This window comes from Sceloporus undulatus, chromosome 2 (genome assembly GCF_019175285.1).
Source record: "Sceloporus undulatus isolate JIND9_A2432 ecotype Alabama chromosome 2, SceUnd_v1.1, whole genome shotgun sequence".
Taxonomy (NCBI): Eukaryota; Metazoa; Chordata; class Lepidosauria; order Squamata; family Phrynosomatidae; genus Sceloporus; species Sceloporus undulatus.
Genome location: NC_056523.1, coordinates 18128172 through 18151389, shown reverse-complemented (window position 1 = coordinate 18151389; position 23218 = coordinate 18128172). Strand labels below are relative to the sequence as shown.

Sequence of the window (23218 nt, the reverse complement as noted above, 5' to 3'; positions counted from 1 at the left end):
CATGTTTTCGCACTGCTTCTTCCAGCTTAGTTGTGGTTTTTTTTTAATGTTAACAAAGAAATTCTGTGAAGCGTGGAAAGATTAGCACCACTGTGTTTTTCCACTAGTCACCCTAAGACCTATCCTTTGAAAAGCAGCCCCAGTTTGGTCCTGAGATAACCAGTTCGGTCTCCTAAACCAGTGGTTAGAACTTGGAAGGACATTGTGCTTAAGAGTTTGCACTTGTAACAATCCTTTTTCAGGTTTCCTGCCACCCAGGCATTAGCTGCAGGCCCCAGCAGGTAAAACATCAACCCTAAACAACTTATTTAATTGCACCAAAGATTTCAGCAGGGCAGGTCTAGACGTCTCCTCCTGGATTAACTGAAAATGACTCAGTGAGCAGCTGGAAAGGGAGAGGGAGACACAGAAGCTGGAATTTCAAGTGGGTTACGCAGCAGGGGGGAGAAGCAGAGAGATGGGACTCCCTGGGTTCCCAAGAGTAGACTCCATCTCACAGGGGGGGAGAAGATTGACCGAATATTCACAGTAGGGGTGGAGGCATTTTAAAAAAATATTTAAAGAATGTTTACCCTTCTCTGCAACCAGCAACGGCCTCCCAGAGCAGCTTATCAAATAAATATAAATTATTCTCTAGTGCCTCCTCTGAGATTTACAATCTGAAAGAAAAAATCAGAAATATAGCATAGAAATAGAAAGAAGCAAGATGGTCATGGTTGACTCAGAGACGGTGGACACAAGTTGGAACTCTATGAATGCTGGTCTTTCTAGTGTCATGGTTTCTACATGACATCATTCTCCATCTATTCCTGTTCTGGGCTGGCATTTTTTCCTCCTTTCTTCTCTCTCTGATGTTTCTCTTGTCATTTTGTATTCTGATCATGAATTTTTTTCCTCTCCGTCACAGCAAGACAGCTTTCAAGAGCTGTTTTGGCAGTAGTTTTTTTGAAGCGAGTGAAGGCCACCTCAAAAAGCTGAATGATAGCAGCTTACCAAGACATTGGCATGTCCTCTCCTGTTTTCCTCATAGCGAGATGGTTCCTCAAATGCTATTCTGGCAGCTACCTGGAAGTGAAGAGCCACTCCGGGTAGCTGTATAGTTCTTCTTCTCCAGTCTCATAAGGGCAATATGATTTCTGAAACTGCACCCACATTGCAGAAATAATCCTGGTTGACACTGCTTTAACTGTCATGGTTCCATGCTATGGAATTCTGGAAATTGTAGTTTGTTGTGCCACCAGCGTTTTCTGACAGTGAAGGCTAAATCTCTCCCAGAGCTATAACTCCCATGACTCAATGAACTATGGCAATTGAACTATGACAATTAAAGTGAGGTCAACCTGGATTATTTCTGGAATGCAGATGTGCCCTTAGAAGCTGTTCTGCTGAGAGTTGTATAGGGAATTGAATGGGGAAGCTCTGGTATATGGAAGCAAGACACCAAGTTGTCTGTGCTTCTTTTCTTACTAGACTCACAGACTCATAGAGTTGGAAGAGACCACAAGCATTGTCCAGTCCAATCCATGTAGGAATACACAGTCAAAGCAGATGTAATAGGATTGTCAGGTCAATATTGTCCCAGGACCTGAGATTCTAGGGCCAAAACCTGAGCCCTAGGGATGATCCCTTGTGATGTCACAGGATGCTATAGGTGATATGACAAGAGACAGATCTTGGTGATATAATTAAGTATGATAGTTTAAGCATCAACTACAGATATGCATGCACACATACATAATTTTCAAGACAATGCTCTTGCCTTGAGATTCCTCTCCTGCCCTGCAAACTGGAGAATAGGGCCGAGGCCCTGAGATCTGGTAACCCTATCTCTCACTCACCCACTCAATGTAATTCTGGGCAAAGTGGTTCACCTGTGGTTAGAAACCAAGTTCTCATACGTGGGGTTTTTTTTCTAAGAGAGGAATGAGAAGAGTTACAGCCCAACTGGGTGACAAGGTTCCATGTGGTCAGTAGAAAAAATATTCCTTATGGCCTGTTTTATGTATAAACATGGGATCTTTGATAGAAGGTTGTTTGTTGAGTTCTCTGAAAAAGTACAGTGGATGGAATGTGCCAGCTCTGCCAGCAGGCAAGTTGAGGAGACAGTCTCAAGCAACAGCCTGAAGATGCTATCAAGCATGTCAGATAGCTAGCTCTGACACACAAGGCATGGGGCAATTCTCTTGCACAACATTCAGTGAAATGGACAGAAACTGCATGAGAACAGAACAGTACTTTACATGTCTGGTCCAGATCATTCTGTTCCCAGAGACAACACACAAATGATCAGTTTTAGAACACTGCCTGGTGAAGTCTGAGAATGTAAGAAGAGTTCTGGATTCGATCAAAAGCCCATTAAATAGGCTGGCATCCTAGTAGCCTCTAAGAAGTCCACAAAGAACACATGAAAGTGTCCTTTAGGGTTTATCTTCATTGGGCAGATTACTCCAGGCCTCCTCCAGAGTATTCTGGCCCCAAATTCCCCCCATTACCTGTGCTTTCTCTGCAGCGACAGGCAGCTGCCTTTTCACATGATCCGCATTTTGTCACTCAGTGTCAGTGCTGACGTCCCAATGAGGTGCCCAGCCATGTTATCAATGCTGGACAAATCATTGTGATTTCAGAGCAACTCACACCCACAGTGGCAATGCCAGGAAGCTTGCAAGGACTACATGGGAAGGCAGCAGCCCATTGTTGCTGTGAAGAGAGCTGGAAAAAAACAGCAAATGGTAAAGTTTTAAAATTTGGGTAAAGGGATGGAAAGGCCGGATCAGGTGCGGACATCATGAGGACAGTCTGTGCTCAATTTGGGATTTTGGCTGTGCATCATGTAAACAGGACACAGTGAGCATGGGGGAATCTGGAGTAAATAACCTATGTAGACAAACCCTGAATTAGTATATCTGTTGTCTGAAATGAATGAGGAAGTGGCTTCTCCATAGCTGGTTTGTTGCTACCAAAAATGGTTTCCAGTCATGGCAAATATGTTATCCAAAATGCAATGCCTGATCATATGATCTGGTGTTGCATTTTGTATCATTAAATAAGATGGGTAGCCCTTATGGACCTCATTCAAATGTAACCACTGCTTATTGGGCAAGCCACACTCTCTCAGCCTCAGAGGATGGCAATGGCAAACCCCATCTGAAGAAACTTGCCAAGAAAACCTTGCAATAGGTTTGCCTTAGGACCACCATAAGTCAGAAAGGACTTGTAGGCATACAAAACACACACACACACACACACACGAAAAACTATGTTCAGTTGTCCAGAAGCTGAATGATTCACAGCAGTGATAAGCAATCAAGAGAAGTCTGATGAAAGACCTGTGAGCTCACAGAGGTCTAGAACAACCCCTGTTTGAAGATATAATAAAATAAATCTTCTTTTCTGGAAAAAGTGGTTAGCTGATTCAGTATGATTGTAAAGCCGCTTATTAGAGAGTGGAAGCACTCTAGCTAAAGGGAAACACCAAAATGCTGACAAGAAAGGAAAACAAAGAACAAAGAGGAAGGGAAAGTGGGATTGGGAAGCAAGCGTCTCAACCTGCCTTGCTCAAATCTCTGGTTAAAACAGGTTGATACATTTCCTTCCCTGGTTTAGGGACTGTTTGTATTTCCTACTATCCTTTGAATGCCCTGGGATGAACTGGAAGAATTACCTTGTAATTAGGGCTAATATCTAGGGATCTTCCCACACCCGCTAGTCATCGGATATGTCAGTGGAGTTCAGAATGTGATCATCTGTCCTGTTTTGAGTACCTTTCCCAGCAATCTTTGCCATTGCTACCAATCCTGCTCAATTTGGCAGTGCCAAAAGACCACACACACACACACACACACACACTTTTTTGCTGTCACTTAAGAGCGGGGAATCTGAAGCCCTGTAATGTGAACTAGAATTATCAGAGTAAAACTGGAGAGGCTTCTGTACCTTTAAAGGTCATGCAGAAGGGGGAATTTTAGAAGTATTCCATGGTCACACAACCAGATAACCAGCAACACCTGCTGAAATTCCCTCTTCCACACAACCATTAAAAGTACAGGTGTCCTCTCCAGTTTTCAGTCTGGCAACTCCAGATTCCTTCTACTCATCCAGATCTAGAGCTCCCAGGGTCTTTGGGGGTGGGGGACGGGGAATGACTGAAAATGGCTCAGAAGATGGTGGGCTTCCCTTTGTTTAAGGTTTTTAAACAGAGATTGGATGATCATCTGTGCTCTAGCTGTGGAATTCATGCACCAGCAGCGGGAAACCTGGATGACCCTTCAGGCTACTTTTCACCTCTACAATTCTGTGATTCTCTGACTATACCACAAAGCCAGCAGGGTTTAATGCTCTGAGAGTTAAGACTACTGGCTTGTCTACACAATTAAAATACTCATCATTCAAATTGAATATACTGTGATTCGGCCATACAAGATTTGGGGGAATTCAGGCTTTTTTGGGGGGGGGGGTGGGGGGAGATTCCAAAAACTGCTGAAAAAGGAATCATGGTTTTTACGGGGGTATCTGCAAGGATGCGCATTACTGAATGTGTGGCTATCTGTCCACTTATGTTTAGTGGGAGGGGATGACATCTACATGTAAATATAATGGGGGTCACAAAGGTAAAAAAAATTGAAATTGACTGGTGGTATGGTATAGTGGTTTGAATGTTGGACTAGGACTCTGGGAGACTAGGATTTGAATCCCTGCTCAGTCATGGAAACCCATGGGGTGAAACCCATTAGGCAAGTCACATTCTTTCAGCCTAAGAGGAAGGCAATAGCAAACCCCCTCTGAACAAATCTTGCCTAGACAATGTGTCATAAGTTCATCTTTGGGTTGCCACATGTCAGAAATGACTTGAAGCCATACAACAACAAGTGCATATACTCTGTGTGCAGAAACAGAGAAAAACTGGATTTTATTTTTCAGACTCCCTCAGCCATTATAGCCATTGGAACTGTAGTCCAAACAAAGAAACTCTTCCAGGTCTGTGCAGAAAGATCAAGATTCAGCTCCCTGGGTTTCAGTTCCCTAAGTTCTATGTTTTGCATATCTTTTTCTTTTTTAAAAAATGGAGGTAATATACAGGACAGAGAGCTAGTGTGGCATAGTTGTTTGAGTGTTAAGACTACAACTCTTGAGACCAAGGTTCAAATCCCTGCTGAGCCATGAAACCCACTGGGTGGCCTTGGGCAAGCCACACACTCTCAGCTTCAGAGTATGTCAGTAGCAAAACTCCTCTGAATAAATTTGCCCAGAAAGCCTCATGATAGGGTCACCATAAACTGGAAATGACATGTAGGCACACAGCAACAACAGTATAGAATAAGGGTGGGAAACATGGTTCTCTAAATGATACTGAACTACAACACTCATCAGTCATAGCCAGCATAATCATAGCAAGAGACCATTGGGTTTTCAGCCCAGCAATGGCCAGAAGGCCACACATTCCCCATTCCTGATATGAGAGGGTAATCTGTGATAAAGGATATGAAATATGAAATCCAGGAGAGATGCTGCCAGTCAAAGTCAGGAGTCATATAGGACCCGAACAGACAGGCCAAAATAAACCTGCTTTGGGTCACTTTGGAGGTATGCTGTTTAAATGACGCATCTTAAGAGGCCAGGAGCTGCGCCAAAGTTGCACTCCAGTCCTTAGGACTGGAGCATGGCTTTGGTGCGGCTTCCGGCCTCTTAGGACGCATGCATCATTTAAACAGCATACCTCCAAAGTGACCTGAAGCAGTTTTATTTTGGCCTGTCTGTTCAGGCCCATAGTCTGGTTTAGCATAATAAATCTGTTTTCTCATGTTCCGTTGTACACTGGCAGTGGGGTTGAACTAGATGGCCCCTAGGGACCCTTTTTACCTCTTTGGATTCTATTAAACCAGATTATTTCTCCAAAGTAGATGTGCCTCAGTGAATCCAGTGACCCATATCCTTCTTGCTTGTCAAGCTCTGTCATCCCCCTCTCTCCTTCCACAAATTAATGCCTCTTGGTCCTCTTTGGATTCTATAGAAAGCTGAAGGCCTGCTGAGGGGAGAGGCAGTGAGGGTTGTGTATCGAAGGCGATGGAGTGGGGCTGTTTGATTGAACTCATTGAATTCTCAGCCTGCCTCGGTGACCCCATCTTTTCATAGTGCTCTTGCAGGCAAACTAATCTCTCTGGACAGCTTCCTGCATCACCTGATTATTCTATATAGCAAAGTCCAGGGAACCCTATTGATTCACCTCGGCACAGCTGCACTCTCTTTGTGGGTGAAGCAAAATCTCCCCTTTTGTTGAGAAGAAGCTGAAGGAAATGACCAGGTCCAGACCAAGGGCTTTTTTTTTTCACATGAAGCATTTAAAATGGAAAACTGCCGGAAAGGTCAGGAGCTTTCAGAGGAGAGGACAACGTATGCAAAAACTTATGCAGAAACTGTGACTCTCTTGCAATCATTCTGCCTGTGTTTTCTGGTTGCCATAAGTTGGGAATGACTTGAAGGCACACAACAACAACAAGAAGCCACTTGGTGTCCCAAACTGGAAAAAAACCAGAATGGAAATAATAATAATAAATGTTTTAATAATTATTTTAATAATAATTTAATAATTACTAGTTATTATTGCAGTTCCCCACCTTGATCCATGGGGAGAGGCAGGTAAGAAATATTATTATTATTATTATTATTATTATTATTTATCCTCCTCTTCCTATGGATTGAGATGGGGAACAACAACAATTGACAGATAAACAACATCAATTCAAACACGATGGTTAAAACAAGATATACACATATTAAAACAATTCACATTTAAAATCTAACCCTAAACCTAACCCACATTTATAATACAATCTGACACCACTTTAACTGTTGTGGCACCATCCTACAGAATCCTGGGATTTGTAGTTTTGTGCGGCAACAGCACTCTTTGGCACAGAAGGGTAAAGGCCTCGTAAAACTACAAATCCCAGGAGTCCATAGTCGTAGGAACCCCATTGCAGGGTTTTCAAGATTTATTCAGAAGAGGGTGCCATTGCCTTCATCTCAGAGTATGACCTGCCCAAAGTCATTCAGTGGATTTTCATGGATGAGTGGGGCTTGAAACCATAATTTCCCAGAGTCCTAGTACAACACTGAAACCACCCCACCACATTTGCTCCTTCTTAAACAGCTTTAAAAATGAAAGAGTTCAGCTCTGACTTTGACTTTTTGCAGCTAAACAAGATGTTGAATCTTTTAAAATTTTCAGAACTCATATTCTTACATTTCCCAGCATTTCCAAATGGTGCATAATTTCATTCCAGCTGCATACTGGGCAGTCTTCTGCTTGATGTTTTCTGTTGTTCCTAAATAAATGTAAGCAACAGAGATGTTTCACATCCCTTCTCTACAATGCTTAGCATTTACATTACTAGGCAGACACAACAGGAGCTGCAGAAAGAACAGGTGGTAGAGGTCAAGGACAAGCAAACAAAAAGTAAGGTTGGAAGAAAGGGGAGTCACAGGGCTGTAAATCTGCAGGCAACACCAAATTTGTGTATGTGCTGTGTGCCTCCAAATCATTTTTTACTCATGGCAACCCTAAGGCAAACCTATCATAGGGTTTTCTTGGCAAGATTTGTTCAGAGGAGGTTTGCCATTGCCGTCCTCTGAGGCTGAGAGAGAGTATGACTTGCCCAAGATCGCGCACTGGGTTTCATGGCCGAGTTGGAAATTGAACCCTGGTCTCCAGACTCATAGTCCTACACTCAAACCATTACACCAAGCACCAGATTCACCTCATTTCATTCCACCACTTGCCTCATACAAAACATGATTATCTCACCACTATTTCACCTCCTAGATGCGTCAAAAAAAGCTCATGATATAGGACATGGGTCGGCAACCCCCAGCCCGCGGGCCACATGCGGCCTGCCGAGGCCGGGGGACCGGCCCGAGCCCGGTCCTGCCGCCGATTGCCAAAGGTCCCGCGCCGGCGGCAATCGGCGGCAGGACCGGGCCTCTCGCATGTGGCCTTTAGCCTCTCGTGCGAGAGGTCAAAGGCCCCGCTTCTCACACGAGCGGCCCTCAGCTGGCAACAGGCAGGGCCAAGGAGCCTCGCTTCAGCGAGGCTCCTTGGCCCTGCCTGGCTCCATCCGCCAGCGGAGCGAGAAGGGGGCAGGAGTCCTCCTCCTCCTTCCTTCCCTTCTCGCGGCTGCCAGACAGTCGCGGAGATGAAGGGAAAGGGGCGGGGGTCCTCCTGCCCTTTCCCTCCCTTCCCACAGCTGCCTGACAGCCACGGGCAGGGAAGGAAGGGGGTGGGGGAAGAGGAGGAGGGAGGAAGGAAGGAGCAGGAGGAGGAGGGAGGAAGGGAAGGAGCAGGGGGGGGAGGAGGGGAGGGGGGGGGAGGGGGAGGAAAGAGGGAGGGGGGAGGAAGGAAGGAGCAGGAGGAGGAGGAGGAGGAGGATTCCCATTCCATTTGGTGAGTGTGACTTTCCAAAGTGCATTTCTGTGTATTTTCGGTGCATTTAATGCTAAAAGGTCTGCTGTAACAATGATAGTGATGATATTATGATGATGATGATGGTGGTGGTGATATTGATATCAGCCAGCTTCTGAGGCCCAAATGTCCTCCATTTTGATCATGCCTAACAAACATGCATTTATATTAACTTTTTTTAAAAAAATCATCAAAATGTTTCGCATGTCCTCCATTTTTTAAAAATGTGTCCTACATTTGAAAATGTCCTATATTATTTTGGCTTCAGCCCCCCAGTTGTCTGAGGGACAGCAACCCGGCCCCCGGCTCAAAAAGGTTGCCTACCCCGATATAGGATCTTCATTAAGGAAGCCCTGGAGGCAAAATGGTTAAATGCAGATACTGCAGCCACAATAGTGTTGGTTCTATCCCAGAGGAGGACTGCAAGGTCCACTCAGCCTTCCATCCTTTCATAGATCAGTAAAATGAGTATCCAGTTTGTTGGGGCCAATTGGTTAACACATTGTAAACTGCTCAGGGAGAGCTAGTTCACTGATTAGCAGTAAAGAAATGTACTTGCTATTGCTGTTGCAATATTGCTACCGTAAATTGGGAAATCTTGAAGGTGCTCAACAACAAGGTAAGGAAAACAGATGCACTGCTACAGTTGCTTTTGGAAAATCTTGCTGATGATCCACAGAGCAAAATCAGTGATCCCCCCCTCCTAACAGTGAAGACTAGAAACCTAAAATTTAGACTCTCAGGAGCCTCACAAAGTTTTAGTTGCTCATCATCTAGTATCACCATGTGTCTGACTGTGAATTGGTTTCACCTTCAAAAAAAAGACAACTAACATCCCCCCTCCTTTATTTTACAGTTAGCAGAGCATGCCATTTGTGAGGAATGCAGAGGAACACCTGCACCTGAGCACTGACTTTACTTATCTTCAGACAGACTGCTCCTCTTCACAACCCAGACAGGAGAGATAAGAGGTGATGTTTCCACTTGGTTTGCTAGATGGGGCAACATCATTAATCAAAATCTTCTGGAAGAGTAGCAGCCAGGCAAACAGAAAGCAAGAAAAGGGTGCCAGGTCATCTTCCTCAGGAAAATGTTGTGATTTGCTTATCTCTTCTCCTGCTTTCCCCAAGTCCCACTCCCCCATGTCTCTTGTTTCCAACTTAAAGCTACAGGTTTAGTCACCCATATCCAATGTGCTTGGGAGCAGAAGTGTTTCAGATGTTGGATTTATTTTATTTTATTTTATTTGGATTTTGAAATGTATATATGTACATAATGAGCCAGTGTGGCACAGTGGTTGAGTGTTGGACTATGACTCTGGAGACCTGGGCTTGATTCCCTGCTCAGCCATGAAACGCACTGGATGAGCTTGGGCAAGTCACATGCTCTCTGCCACAGAGACAGGAGATCTGCCCAAAAAAGAAAGCTGACAACCCTGCCTTTAACCAGAGCTTAACGACAACTGCCAAAACGCCACAACCAGCATGGCCAGAGAATACTGGCTGGGGGATACTGGGAGTTGCAGTCCCAAAAGTAACTGTCCTGAACTCTGTCTATAATGCTGTTTATAATAAGAGTTTCCATCTCTTTCAGTAGAAAAATCCAAGCATGGCATTAGTCTCTTTTCTCTCAGCCCATGTAGCCTACAGACTAGAGGGTGGAACTACCAAGTGCAAAAGGAAATGGATCGCTCATCCAGGGCCTCCAAGAGAATTTTTGCAAAGCAGAACAAGACTGTTTTTGGGCCCCAGGAGAGCAAGGTCTCCTCTCAAAATGCAGATTTGCAACTAACATTATAATTTTCCCCTCCTGTATTATTATTATTATTATGCTTTATTTATATAGCGCTGTAGATTTACACATCTTTGCCTGATGAAGATGCCAGTAGAGCTTCGAAAGCTTGTAACATGTTTTTTTGTGCAAAATGGTATCAATTTTTTGTGGATTTGGGATGTTATGGTACTTTGCTACATGGCCAACGTGGCTACCCCAGATGTGTTTAAAGGAGCAAGAGGATGAAACCTGTCCTTCCAAATAACTTCAATACCATGGACAGTTCCTTTAAAGTTTGTCATGAAACCTGGAGCAGATTCACAGAGAGTGGAAGATTTATTGATAAAAAGCTCAGTGCATTTTGGCCTGTATATGCTCTCAAAGACCTTCTTCAAGGGCTATATAAAATCATAAAAGGAGTCACCACATAAATATATTATAAAATAAATGATATTACACTAAATAATTATTATATCTGTACACAGCTAATATCTGCACATACCTATTTAAAACTGAACTTCAGACATTTCTGGAGCTAAACCTCTCACGCCATTTACTGGACAATCAGAAGAAACATGTGAACTAAGGCTAAAGAATTTTATTTTATTTTATATGTTTCTAAATTAAATTTGTTTTTAAACTGAGCAACCTGAGACATGTCTCCAATTTTTTCCCTCTGGATTTTTTTGGGGTGCTTTTAAATTTTTGCTTCCTACTGACAGTGCGGCCATCCACCACTACTGCGACCTGGGGCCTGGGACCTTTTGCATGCACAGCCAGTGCTCTTCCCAAGAACTAGAGTTCCTCCTTCTCTTTGGAGTGCATGCCCAGGTTCAAAGATGGCACACTTCCAGAAACAGAGCAAAGTTCCTCAGTAAGCAGGGAGTTAACATATATGGCAATTATCCATGTTTGCCTTTGGCCTGTGCAACCACTCCCTTGCAAGTGCTCCTTTGCCAGCAGAAAAACCAAAGAAAGAGATGGCAGAATGCCAAGCCTCTGTGCCTGGCACATTCCCCCCCCCCCCCCCCCCCCAATGTTTGGCATATGGAGAATTATGGCAGATGGGGGAGATTCTGCATAGGGCCCTGCCAAAAATGGCTGGGTTACAGTCTGAAACAGGCAAGAGAAGGAGGGGGAACAGGAACACAATGGGGAGATTGTTGGGGTTGTTTTGGCTTGAGAGTGTGGGACTAATTCAAGATTTGGGAAGGCAAAAGACAGAAGGACAACAAGGCAAACAGCACAGGAAGGCTGTCTGATTGGAGACCATGCCAGACCAAGGCATTTTGTTGCCTGAGGCAAAGGACAAGATGGCATTCCAGCCTATCTTTCTGTGGGTAGAAATGGACTGGATTGGCAGTTACAATGGGATGGTAATCTCGCCCATTCCTCAGGCAGCAAGAAAGAGATAAGGGCAGCACTTAAGCTTTTCTGCCCTCCACAGAAGGTAATGCCTAGGAAGCTCAGGCAAAGTAATTAACACTGCCCCACGGCATCTTCATATAATAAAATAGTTTTAGAGTTAGCATGATATAGTGATTTGAATGTTGGACTAGGATCCCATAAAGACTAGGATCTGAATCGCAATTCAGATGTGAATACTCACTAGGTGACCTTGGGGAAGTCACACTCAGTCTATGAGGAAGGCAATGACAAACCTCCTCAGAGTAAATCTTGCCATATGTTGTTGTTGTGTGCCTTCAACCCTAGGATGCATAGATTATGAAAGGCTATGGAATGCCCTTAAAGACATGGGAGTGCCAACACATCTGATAGCCTTGATGAGAAATCTGTACTCAGGACAAGAGGCTACTGTCCAAACAGAACATGGAGAAACAGAATGGTTCCCAATTGGCAAAGGAGTCAGACAAGGCTGCATCTTATCACCCTACTTGTTCAGCTTGTATGCAGAACATATTGAAAGAAAAGCAGGCTTGGACACAGAAGAAGGAGGAGTGAAAATCAGAGAAAGGAATATCAACAATCTGAGATACACAGGTGATACCATTATACTAGCACAAAACCTCAAAGACCTGGAACAACTACTAAGAAAGATCAAGGAAGAAAATGCAAAGGCAGGCCTATTGTTGAACTTAAAGAAAATAAAAATAATGACCACAGAGAACCTACACCAATTTGAATTAGACAACAAAGAAATAAAAATAGTAAAAGAATTCTTGTACCTGGGATCAACCATTGATAGAAATGGAGACTGCAGCCAGGAAATCAGAAGATTAAGAATAGGAAGGACAGCTATGAAAGAACTAGATAAGATCATAAATTGCAAGGATATACATAGAACCAAACACAAAGTTAGAATTGTTCAAGCCATTCTATTCCCTATTGCCATGAATGGATGTGAGAGCTGGACAGTTAAGAAGGAGGAAATTCAACTCATTTGAAATGTAGTGCTGGAGAAGAGTGCCGTGGATTCCATGGACAGCCAAAAAGACCAACAAATGGGTCCTGCAGCAGATCAAGCCAGAAATCCCCCTAGAAGACAAGATAATCAGGTTGTCATACTTTGGACACATTATGAGAAAGCATGAATCATTGGAAAAAACAGTAATGCTAGGAAAGGTAGAGGGAAGTACAAAGAGCGGAAGGCCACATGCAAGATGGATGGACTCTATTAAAGAGATCACGAGTGTGAGTTTGCAGAAGTTGGGCAGAGCAGTGGAGGATAGAGAGTCTTGGAGATGTCTCATCATCAGGGACGCCATGGGTCAGGAATCAGGATCGACATGAGGGCAGTTAACAACAACAAAGCCCTCCCCCCCGACCACCACCTTGAGGGGAGAGAAGCAGGCAGGAAACAACAGGCCTCTGCCTGCCAAATTGAAGAGCCCTCCCCCCGCCCTCCACATCTAAAAAAAAAAAAAAAAAAAAAAAAAAAAATTTTTGTCACTTGCTTTGTTGTATATGCATATGTATGCTGTAAACCGCTTTGATCGTAGGAAAAGTGGTATACAAATAAAACATATTATTATTATTATTACCTATGATGAGGTTTTCTTGACAAGTTTCTTCAGAAGGGGGTTGCCATTGCTGGAGGCAATTTGAAGATTCATATCAACACCAAAATATGGACATGCAAAACTGACCGAATCTCTGCCAGACTGTTGTCAGTTGGACCTGGCACTGGTTCCTCAAACCACCTTCCAAGTTATCACACTAGAGCTTTCCACATCTTTATTTCCTGAGAGTCTTGTGAGTCAGGGATGGAGAATCTTTGGTCATCTGCATGTTTTCTATCCAGGTATACTAGAAACCTCAGCCAGCCATAAGAGCTTGGGGAGGTGTAGTCCAAAACATCTTAAGGCTGGTATCTGAAATGTAACCGTGTTCTAAATTAAGAACTGCCTGGGATTGTACTTCAGGTCTTAGACCTTGTAGGCATGGAAATACAGTGCTTAGTGAAGGTTACATGCCTAAACTTTCTCTGTCTTTTTTTTTTCCCCTTTCCTTTCCTTTTCTTTTTTTTAGGTTCAGGGGATGTATTGCACATCACAGATGTATGGAACTGAGTTTCATATCCAGACAAAAGGATGTGCTCCTCCACACAAAATGGGGTGATGGCCATAGTCTTAGAAGACTTTAAAAGCTTATAATATGAGATTAGACAGATCTGTGAAGGATAAGGATATAACAGTGTGGTTAGTAGTCCTGATGGCTATATGTAATCTCTGGGATGAGAGGTAGTATGTCTCTCAATACGAGATGCTGGGGAACGTGAGCAGGAAGGTGCTGCTGTCGCATTCGTGTCCTACTTGTGGGTTTCTCAGAATCATCTGGTTGACCACTGTGGGAAATGGCATGCTGAGGTTGATCCAGCTCTGCTTATGGATGTTACTTTTCTAGCCATGCCATGGGCCATAATGCAGTAGATACAGTTGCTTTTGTTGTTATCTGCCTTCAAGTCGACTTTGCCCTCTGGTGATCCTGTGGCTCCTCCAAGATATTCTATCTTCAACACTCTGCTCAGGTCCTGCAGACTCAGGGCTGTCTCCTCTTTGATTAAGTCTATCCATCTGGTATTCAGTCTTCCTCTCCCTACTGCTGCTGTTGTGGCTCCAAGTTATTTCTAACTTATGGTGACCCACAGGGGACCTTATAATGGGGTTTTCTTGGCACAGTTTGTTCAGAGGGGGTTGCCTTTACCTTCTCTGAGGTTGAAAAAGTGTGACTTGCCCAGGCTCACCCACTGGTTTCCGTGGCCAAGTAGGGATATGACCCCTGTTCTTCAGAGTCACAGTCAAACACTCAAACCAGTATGCTGCGCTAGCGCTCTTGCTTCCTACTGTGTTCTACCTTTAAAAGCATTATTGTCTTTTCTAGTGAGTCAACTCTTCTCATGATATGTCCAAAGTATGACAGTTTCAGTTTAGTCATCTTGGCTTATAGGGAGAGTGATGGACTTGATTGACTTATCCCTCCCTGTCTTGACTTTTTCAGAATTCCCAACTTTTGGTGGGGCTTCTGGGAGTTGAAGTCCAAAACACCTGGAGGAAAAGATATTGGGAACCACTGTATAATTATTTCATTGCCAGAAAAAAGTGGCAAATTAGTTGTGACACATTTGTGGGTTCTCTGGTTCCATTCTTTTAAGTAGGTTGCTGAACCTCAACTCTCCAGTTATGCTATGATATGTTCAATGGTATAGGAAGCTCATCCAGAATTATTCTTAGTAGGGAGGGAGGTAAAAATATAGGAGGAGCAAAAAAGAAAAGGGGATAGGAAAGATAAAATAAGAAAATGAAAATATGGAGGATTTAAAGAAATGAAACATAGAATTATAGAATCATTTCACTGGAAGGTACCTTAAAAGTCATTTCGTCCAACCACTTTTCATGCACACATATACAGCTAAATCGCTCCCGAGACACAGCCACCCCATCTTTTTAAAAAGATCTCCCAGGAAGGAAAGTCCAGCACCCTCTAAGGCAGTCCATTCCACTGTCAACAGCTCTTACTGTCAGGAAGTTCCTCACAATGTTTGTTGTCGCTGTGTTCCTTCAAGTTGTTTCTGACTTCTGGCAACCCTATAATGGGATTTTCTTGGCAAAATTTGTTTAGAGGAGGTTTGCCATTGCCTTCCTCTGAGGCTGAGAGCATGTGACTTGCTCAAGGTCACCCAGCAGGTTTAATGGCCAAACTGGGAATTGAACCCTGATTTCCAGAGTCATAGTCCAACACTCAAACCACGATACCAAGCTGGTTCTCACAATGTTTAGGTAGAATGCATTGTAATTTGAATCCATTAGTTTATAGCCTAGACCTAGGCTGCATCTACACTATGGAAATAACGCAGTGAGATACTGCTTTGACTGGCATGGATCAATGTTATGGAATTCTTGGATTTGTAGTTTTAGCCTTCCCTGCCAGAGAGTACTGGTGCCACAACAAACTACAAATCTCAGGATTCCATAGCATGAACAATTGAAGTGTTGTCAAACTACATTATTTCCCTTTCTTCCAGCAATATGAAGACTGCAATTGATCTCTCTCTCTTCCCACTTCCTCAGTTTAGATACTGTTGAAAGAAACTCAGTCCGGTTGGCTCTTCTTACTGCTCAAAGCACCATGCTCAAACTTCAAGCAGCCTCATCCTCCCATCTTGCTCAACTGCACATATGTGCTGAGAGGACTATAAAGGGTGAAACTTTCATTTATATACAGTATTTATTTCTGAAGAAACACTGCACATTTGAACTGCTGTAAACTGGGGCAACTGAAATTGCAATTTGCCTGTTACTCATTGATTCCTAGGGGTTATTCAGGTAGTAAAAAAAATCCGTGATGAACGTGGGATTAATCACATGCATTTCAAATTCATATGCTAAAGTGTGTTTTTTTTGGGGGGGGGGGCTACCCAAAAACCCACAAATCCCAGGATAATCAGCCTCATGATTTTTTCAACATTTTCTTAAAAGATTTGCATTGTTGGCTGTGTGAATAACTGATGCAAATAGACCCAGGATAAACTGAGATAACACTCTACATGCCTTGAACGTGTTTTGAAAACATCCGTATCATCAACTCCATCTTTATTCACAGTGCTGACACATGTGACCAACAACTCGCAGAGATGAGCATAGATGCAATTCCGATTTTAAAAATAGTGTGAACAAGAAAACCAAAATGCCTGAGTGAGATTATTGGGATAGTCACACTAACAAAAAAGATGTCTAAATAACCCCTTAGATTTTTGGACAAACTCCATATCGCTAATTGTCCAAATTTCCCATCAATAATACCTAGTAGATTATGAGAGTGAGTTGATATGAAGTTTATTTGTGCCGTGACAGTCAATGTACATTGTGCCATACAGGAGTAATATGCAGCCTGGTTAATAGGGCTTCCTCTCCATAACACTGATATTGAATCTGACTTTTGTAGGACACTGGAAACAGCCAGAGGGGCCTTGGAAAAGGAGGCCACAGCAACACCCACACCTCCAAGCGGCACTAACAGCCGTGCCTCAGAGCCCATTAGTTTTCCATTGGCGTCTCTGCCCGTCTCTCTAAGTGCATAAATGTGACAACGCATGACCCAACCCCTCCCAAACCGTCTGGGCTGTGGGTTGCCAGCCAGAGAGGTTTTTCTGTCGGCAGAAGGAGACTCTGATTTCCCAGGGAGATTATCTTCTGAGGGTGTAAAGGGGTGGCAAGGGGGGGGGGCACTGCCTGTCACCCTCCTCCAGAGTTTTGCTGAAAGCTCACAGCTCACGCCTCCTTAAAGCCAGCCCATAACCTGCTTTGTTTTGTCCTAGACTTTTTAGATGCCACAAACTAAAGCTCTTGCCCAAAGTTTGGCAGGGATCAAGGCCTAGGCGCCTCTGAGAGAAGTGCAGGATTTATCTGCTGTGATTCCAGGAGGTTTCATATGTGGTTAAATATAGCCACAGAGAGAGAGAAAGGGAAAGCGAGAGGCAAAGAAAAAAGCAGAAGAGGAAGAAAGAGGCAAGGGCACATGGGTAGAGAGACAAAGATTTGGTAGTGAGCTTGCGTGCTATTATATATCATTTGTTCCTTCATTAACATATGTGTTTTATTGTTAATATGCTGCCCTATGTCAATGAGACAGCTGGTGTGGTGCAGTGGTTTGAGTTTTGGACTAAGACTCTGGGAGACCAGGGATCAAATCTCTGCTCAGCCACAAAAACCCACTGAGTGATCTTGGGCAGGCAGGTCACATTCTCTCAGCCTCAGAAGGCAATAAACAAATCTTGCTGAGAAAACTCCATTATATGTTCCCAGTAGAGTCGTCCTAAGTCAGAAATTACTTGAAGGCACAAAAAAACCTATCAACAAGATCTCAAAATGGTGTAGGATAAAATCAAATTTAAAACAAGAACAGAACCAAAAGGAAACAATGTAAACAGTCTAAAAGTACATTAAACAACTTAGCAATTAAAAGAAATTAAAACCATTTTAAACTATGTACCTATGCAGTTTGGGGTGGGACTGTTAGGCCCCAAAGGCATTAGTAGGAAAAGCCAAGTTTTAACTTGGCAATGGAATTCAGTTGCTAGATTGAAAACTGGAGAGGACTCCTATATCCTTAATGGTTATGTAGAAGAGATATTGCTTGTTACCTGTGTATGTGACAAATGACATTTGCTGAACTTCCCTCTTCTATGCAACCTTTGTATAGAGATAATGGTTTCCTGCCACACTACCCATATTATAACACTAGTTAACACCCCAGCCTCCGGAGGAAGCTCTTGGCCACTTTATCATATCTCTTTCTGGTTCCCAGCCTGCACACACCACATTCCAAAACTCCTTCTACTTCATGTGGGTACAATTCAGAGACGTGTTAGTCTGGAATATCAGTATGCAAAGGGATTTTTCAATACTTTGAGACTAACTGTGCAAAAGAGGGTGTAGCATAAGTTTTCATAGACTTGCATCTGAGGAAGTAGACCCAGTCTACAAAAGCTTATGCTACAACTTCTTTTGCAGTTATTCTCAAAGGTGCTGCAAGAGATCTCTTTGCATAAAACCATTCATCTGCCCACCCTGGCTTTAGGCAACATCTTTCCTCCTGCCTTTGTCCTCAATGACCCTAGTTAATACTGACCTTGTCACCTTATCACTATACTCCAAAGTTTTGCATTTCTATGGCTATTCATACAGTCATAAAGGTCCTTCTTGAGCATCAATTCACTCCATGCATCTGGGGAAGTAGGCTTTCGATGTATCAACACTGCTGAAATAATGCAGTATGACAGCACTTTAACTGCCATGGCTCCATCCTACAGAATCCTGGGATTTGTAGTTTTGTGATGCATGCTTTGGCAGGGAAGACTAAAGAGCTTGTAAAAGTACAAATCCCAGGGTGCCCTAAGATGGTGCTACAGCCCTGAAAGTGGTGTCAAATTGCATTATTTCTACAGTGTAGTTGAACCCAAAGTCTATGAAAACTTACACTATAATTTCCTTTGCTCACTCTCAAAGGTGCTACAAAATCTCTTTGCATACCGATATAAACCCAGTTATGTATCAGAGCTTGGAAATGTCACCTTCACAGACAACAACTCCAGGATACCCTCTGCTGGCCGGGGAGTTAGCTGTAGCCTATATGACTTCCCCAAGTTCTGTGGGAGCTTGTATTACACACTAAAGAAATCAAAATTCTATATCAAGTCATTAAAATTCTGCATCAAGAAAATAACCTGACTCCTAAAGCTTTGTGTTGCTCACTCTAATACATGCACATGTTTTCTCTTTATTTTGAGCAATTTGTTCTGTGGTTACAATTTGTATTATGAGAGAGACAAGCCACCAAAGATAATAAATCTCCTTCAGCCAGGCCTCTGAATTCTGAAGTTTCAGAAGGCATTTCTCATGTAGCTGTCAATTATGTCAAATACTTTGCATATCAATCATCAAATGCAGAAGAGTTCTTTCACCTCCCCAAACTGCAAATCTTAAGGTTTCATAGATGCTATTTAAAGTGGTATCTTAGGGCCCAAACAGACAGGTCAAAATAAAGCTGCTTGGGGTCACTACTCTCTATGGAGGTATGCTGTTTAAATTATGCATGCATCCTAAGAGGCCAGAAGCTGTGCCAAATCCACGCTCCAGTCCTAAGGACTGGAGTGCAGCTTTGGTGCAATTTCTGGCCTCTTAAGATGTGTGTGTCATTTAAACAGCATACCTCCAAAGTGACCTGAAGCAGCTTTATTTTGGCCTATCTGTTCAGGCCCATAGTGCTATAGCTGTGTAGGGCTTTAAAAAAACCTATACAGTATGTCTGTCCACTTGACCCATTATTCTACCACTGATACTGTCTGGCAGATGCCAAGCTTCTTGTAAAAACTGAAATCCAAAACAGATCCAAAAATAAGACCCTTGGCTACCTAACTTTTATATTGTAGTATTAACTTTCTATAGCCTACTCCAGCAAAAGTATGCATTCGGTGTTACCCAGAATTCAACTTACTTATACTGTAAAAAAAGGTTGGGAGTGAGATTGTAGCTCAAAGGACAGTATAATCTGATGATGTTGTTGGATTGCAACTCCTAGCATTCTTCAACATGAGTCCAAAACACTGGCCAGAACTGCTGGGATTTGTAGTCCACTAACACCTGGAAGGCCCCATGATCTTCACCCCTGTTGAAGATAGTGAGATTGTCATGTTAGCACTTTCTGCAATTAATTTTGATGAATTCCCGGTCCAAAATTCTGGAGAACATGACCATATCCAATTATTAAGTGCAATAGACCCATTAAATCAATAGGAACTTGGTCAATAAATTTTTGTTAATCCTACTGATTCCACAGGTCTACTCTTTTTGGGACTTACAGGATTTTGCTCCATGCAGCTGATGTAGTAGTCTTATAGTTTACGAAAGCTCCGATTATATCATGCATGCGTAACCTTGAAGGTGCTGCAGGTCTTTTTGTTGATTTTGCTGCAACATAGCTACCCTTTCGGAAAATGTAGATCCAGTAAGTCTAATACTTCCCTTTAGTTATTTATTTACTGATTTATTGTATTTATTTTCCACTTTTCACCTACAAATGGGACTTGAGGTGGTCAGTGGAAATCAAGGTGTATCGTTGAACTGCTTAGCTCTTTGTAAGTTGCTTTGACTCCCAGATTTTGGTGGAAGGTGGGGTATAAATGAAACAATACAATACAGTGTACCGCATAAAGATTACACAGCCACCCTTCCACCCTGATAAAAGCACCTTTAACTGCTATGAAATCTTACAGATACCCTTGAAACCGACTCCCAAATAACATTGGTCAGGATTCCAAAAATATCAATGTTCTTCTCTTGCTGTTTTGACACCCTTTTACCTGGAGTCTCATGTTTCTTGTTTATCCAGTTTTTCTGCTCAGGTACAGCTAAATGTTTGAGCAGTTGCAGGTCCAGACATGAGCACGCCCCCATGAATCATGCACATTCAACTTCTAGACAAACACACCAGGAACATGCAACACTTTTCAACAGACAAGAGGCCAAATGATAGAGCGTTCAAAACTTAGCTGACTCTGGCAACTTGAGGATGGGTGGGATGAACATAGATTGAACTGCTAAGCCAGGTGCATAGCACTTGTTTATCACCTATATTCTCAGGTAAATTCTCACCTAAATTCAAGGTGGTAGAATTCAAAGATATAGCTGTGTTAGTCTGTAGAATCAGTATATAGAGAGATTTTATAGCACTTTTGAAAGAAAGAAGTTGGTAGCATGAGCTTTTGTAGACTTCAGTCTACTTTGTCAAATGCGTTTTACTAAATTCAAGGTGTCTCTACAGTTTTACATGGCTGCACCTTCTTCTTCAGGGACTCTCTCATTTCCATTCCTATATACAGTATTAGAATTAACAGGTAATACATGGCTTCAGGTGTCATTACAACATGAGGTCCAAGTGGGCCATGATGGTCCAAACACAACAGGCATTTTCATACCCTACAGAAAAATAGCATGCTCCCTTGCTTCTAATTTCTCAGTGTAAGTTAACGTGCTCACACCTTGAGACTCTAAAAAATCAGATTTTTGTTTAAACACCAAGCAATCCTGAAATACTGGGCAGCCCCAGTAAATACTATTTGTTTATTGTCTGGGGACTGACATATAATCCATGCTTAGTGTTTGGTGGATATTTCTGACACTGAGGGTCATATATAGACTTGATCACATCTTTCTATTATAAGGTTGTCAGTGGAAGAGTGTCCCAGACCCTGAGGTTTCCGGGTTCCATCCTCAGACCTTGGAGCAGCCCCTGGTGATGTCATTCAGCATTCTGCATTACAGACTAACCACAGTTGCTCACAGCTTGTCATCCAAACAGATTGAGAAAGAAAACAGATTTTCCTGTTTGGAAATTAAGAGAGAAGCCTTAGCTAAAAGGGCTGTTCCCAGAAATTAAATTAAGGTATTGTTTCTTCTTACATATCTAGCAAGTTGCTGCTCTCCCAGCTGAGCTGGAGATTTGCACACAGCCCTTTCCTCTTCCCTGGAGCTGCCTGGGGCAAAACTGGAGAATTTACACCCATGTCTGCACCTGTCCTGGAGGTATCCCACAAAACCTGGAGGTCTGGTCCTGAGATCTGGTAACATTATTCTGTTGCATATTATTGTTGTTACTATTACAGTGGACCCTCCACAATCGCTAGGGTTAGGGGAACAGGACCCCCTTGAAAGTGGAAAAACTGCAAATTAAAAAAATTATTTATTTACCTGAGAGAACAACTCTCTAGGAATCCCTAGGTCCTCCAGGGCAATTCTGTGGTTTAGGTCTGCCAGAGGCAGACCATGAAATTGTACTGGAGGACCTACAAATGTCCTGTCTAGGAATCTCTAGATCCTCCAGCGTGACATTTGACAGAACTTGACAACAGAGTCACACTGGCAGCCTTAGAGATTCCTAGAGAGAACGTATTAATCAAATCCGTGAATAATCAAATCCACAAAAGTCAAAGCCACAAATGTGGAGGATCAACTATATTATAATTAGTAGCAACAGCAAGCATAGAGATGTTGTGATCTGCCTTGGATCTGGTTCCATGAGAAAGATGGGATATTAAATATTTGTGGGGGATTCAAATCTCTGTTTCTCAATGGGATCACAGAATGCGGAGAACTACTTTCCCCGGCAGACTTCCAGAGCAATGGCAATGTTCTTTATTGCGTAATAGGGAATCATCATCTTTAGGGAACACTAGTTACCTTCCCTTATCATAACAGGAACCCTGCCATGGGGCTTTTTGCATTTTTTTATACCACATTCTGGAAGGACGTGATCTCAGCATAATATTTGAGAAGGATCTTTTTGGAAAAGGGAGGGGCATAGGGACTACTGCCTTGGTTTCTGGATTATTCCGGCCCTACATTCCCCCCACATATGCCCCTACCTGCTCTTTTTTTGCTGAGATTTTCAGCTGCCACAGCAATCAATGGGTGGCTGGCTGCCTTCCCCACAGTCCCCATTCATTGCCTGGCACCGCTGCTGAGGTCACAAGGTGCCCAGCCATGATATCAATGCTGGGCACCTTGTTCTAACCTCAGAGTGTTTCATGCCCACAAGGGCAATGCTGGACAGCTTTCAGGGACCACAAGTGAAGGCAGCCCTACTGCCTCTGCAAAGAGAACTGAAAACCCTTAGCGAAAGGTGAGCTATTTAAATATGAGTTGGGAGGAAGCCCTGAATTGGGTACAGGCATCAGCATGGCACAGTGGTTTGAGTATTGGACTATGACCCTGGAGACCAGGGTTCAATTTCCAACTATGCCTTGAAATCCACTGGGTGATCTTGTGCAAGTCACACCCTCTCAGCCTTGGGGGAAGGCCATGGCAAACCTCCTCTGAACCAATCTTGCCAAGAAAACCCCATGATAGGTTCATCTTAGGGTCATCATCAGTCAGAAATGATATGAAGGCACACAATTTCAGACAACAATCCAGAACAGATTCACTGCTCAACAACACCAGAAGATCTACATATTTGTCAATAGTAACTGCTGGT

The 23218-nt window shown here is 43.0% G+C and overlaps 1 long non-coding RNA gene across 2 annotated transcripts; it reads left to right on the top strand.

Moving 5' to 3' along the window:
• The first annotated feature begins 8381 nt into the window (after window positions 1-8381).
• On the top strand, window positions 8382-21741 carry LOC121922080. Of its 2 annotated transcripts, none has more exons than XR_006102095.1 (4): window positions 8382-8437; window positions 9312-9426; window positions 15757-15887; window positions 21654-21741. It is a non-coding gene; the product is annotated as an uncharacterized LOC121922080 (long non-coding RNA). The 2 variants fall into 2 exon arrangements; XR_006102094.1 differs by lacking the exon at window positions 21654-21741 and adding an exon at window positions 18694-18902.
• The last annotated feature ends 1477 nt before the right edge of the window (window positions 21742-23218 follow it).